The sequence below is a fragment of the Haliaeetus albicilla genome, chromosome 12 (assembly GCF_947461875.1).
Source record: "Haliaeetus albicilla chromosome 12, bHalAlb1.1, whole genome shotgun sequence".
Classification (NCBI taxonomy): domain Eukaryota; kingdom Metazoa; phylum Chordata; class Aves; order Accipitriformes; family Accipitridae; genus Haliaeetus; species Haliaeetus albicilla.
This window is the reverse complement of record NC_091494.1, coordinates 4,380,998-4,383,629: the sequence shown is the minus strand read 5'-3', so window position 1 is coordinate 4,383,629 and position 2,632 is coordinate 4,380,998.

Here is a 2,632-nt window from a genome sequence, read left to right as displayed (position 1 = left end):
TCATGATGACTCCCAGGTGCTCTGGGAGACTGATCCCATGTCCCTTTGTAGTCTGAAATGCATGGAATGGGCCACCCCATCCCTCACCCAGGAAAAAGGGCTATGAGCTTTTGCCTCCCTGCCCTGAGCCTCTCCTCAAAAGCAGGCCATCCAGGCCTCTGGCCTCTGGGATGACCTTGCTGAGCAAAACAGGTCAATTTGGTCATGGTCTCTTTCAGAGAAGGACGCAGGAATCTCTTTGATCACAAAACCATGCTGTGGTAGAGCCTGATGAGCGTAAGCTACGTCCTCCTGGCTGTGGCTCTGGCCCACAGAGGTCTTCCTTCCAGCTCACAAAGGACTTCCTTTGACATTGAGCTTTGCCACATCCCTGGTGAGACGAGGCTCTTCTCCCATATGGGATTGTGCAGTCTTGACGTTCTGCTTAAACTTACTCACAGTCTCCTGTGTGTCTACTAGGTGTTGAGATGCTTCATGAGCCAAGAATATTTATGGCCCCCCCCAGTGCTCTGGGACACAGCATAAAAGCCTGCGCTGCTCCAGGCTCTGCATCCTCCTCTCTTGCCTCCCTTTCCTCGAGGAGCAAGGTAAGCCTGAGTCCGCTCCATCTCTCTCTCTCTGAGCTGAACTGCTGTCTTGGTGGCTACTGAGGCTGATACTTGGGCTGCCTCAGCTTTGCCCTGCCATACAACTGTCGAAGGGCTGCAATCTCTTTGCCTTTTGGGGGAGGTGGCTGGGGAGAGCTGGGAAGAGGAGGGCTCTTTCAAGCAGAAGGGGATCCATGGGGCTCAGCTGCAGGGGGGTCTGCCCACCAGAACGTGCACCTGCAGGAGGCCGTCTCTAACCAAATGGCCAAGGGCATCCAGTGCCATCTTCAAAGCAACAATGGAGATGGGGTATGATCAGTCTTTCCACAGGCGCTTTAAAGCCACTGCGCTGGGGCCTATTCCAAAAGCGGGTCAGCCTTCCTGTGCCGTGCAACTCGGAGGGCACGATGATGGTCGTGGCAAACGTAGGCGTACCGGGTGTTTTGAAAACAAAGAGTCTCCACGGAGAGAGCTGAGGAAAAGACAGACAGACTGATATTGAGGTTCGTGCTCCCTGCCTGCTCTGTGTTTCAGCTTTGCCTCCCTTGCCGAGAGATGTCTTGCTTCAGACCCTGTCTCCCAACGCCCTGCGGCGCCTCTGGCCCAACCCCACTTGCAAGCAGCTGCAGTGAGCCCTGTGTTGCCCGCTGCGCTGACTCGACAGTGTTCATTGAAGCCTCCCCAGTGGTGGTGACCCTGCCGGGCCCCATCCTCACCTCTTTCCCTCAGAGCACAGCCGTGGGATCCTCGCTGTCAGCTGCTGTTGGGAGCTCCCTCAGCGCCGGGGGGGTTCCCATCTCTTCTGGGGGCTCCCTTGGTCTGGGGGGGTCAGGGCTGTGTCTGCCTCCCACCCGCTGCGGTCTGAACTGCTGAAGCCAGCAGGTCATCCCCTTTGGAACACCAAGGAAGACAGGGATCCTGCAGCAGCAGGAGCGTAGCCACGGCTTGCAGGTGGGCTGAGTGTCCTCATCCCACCGCGCAGAAGGGACCTGTGCCTGCTGCTCCTCGCTGCACTGCAGGCCTCGCCGTGTCTCCTCTGGCTCTGCTTTGCTCTGAGCTCCTCAGGAAAGGGCTCGTTCTCTTCTGCTTTGCTGAACCTCCTGCTGACGGAGGGAGTGTGCCGGAGTTAGGGCCTGCTCTTGGCGGGCTGGCATTGCCACCGGCTAGATCGGAATGGGGAAAGGCAAGTGCTTTGCCTGGAGCTTGTCCTTGGGATATGGGCCATTCTCTGTGCCTCCCTGAACCCAGCAGACGTGTTTCTCGGTCTCTGTTCCGTGCCACTGCATTTCCTCCTTCTCATTAAAGACTTTGTGCAGCACAGCTGGAGCCTCGTGGTGGTTTGTTCTCCTCCTCCCTCCGTTGGCTACGCGCTCTGCAAAGAGGAGCACTGGCTTCTGTCCCGATCTTACCAGCAGTTGTGGGTGGAGCTCCCTGAACTTACAGCAGAGCACCAAAAAGCCTCAGAGTCATTGAGCATGAGTCTGTAACCTGGTGATCACGGCCCTGTGGGGCCAGTTGCCAAATTGTTCATTGTGAAAGTTAATAGACACCTTTTGAATTAACTTTTCAGTCCTCTCAATTGTTGTTCACAAAATCATACGAGAAACAGTCATGGCACTTCTCTCTTTCATTGGTGTTGTGGAAAGAAACTCCAGGGGATAGGTATGTAGGGTTCAGCGTTCTGAAGATCTCGCGATGTCACGGAAAGTTAGAGGGTTAGTCGCAGCCTTATGATGTGTCTGTAATCTCGCCTATCCTTGTTAGTATAAAAGGAATTGACTGTGCAATAAAAGGCGGAAGTTGGCGCTCACACTGTGTGTGTTATCTGTCTCTTTCCCTGGTCTGGGGGGTGATCAGTGATCTAATCGTGGCACCTTGATATGCGCCGAGCGCTACATAATGGTGACCCCGACTTGATCGGTCGCACTAGGCGACGATGGGACTTGCGCAAGTGATTAAGGTGTTGAAAGTGTTGGCTGATGAGGTGGGTGCTCACGGAACGATTAGGAGGGGCCCCATGGGCGAATGCATCCAATGGGTGCTGC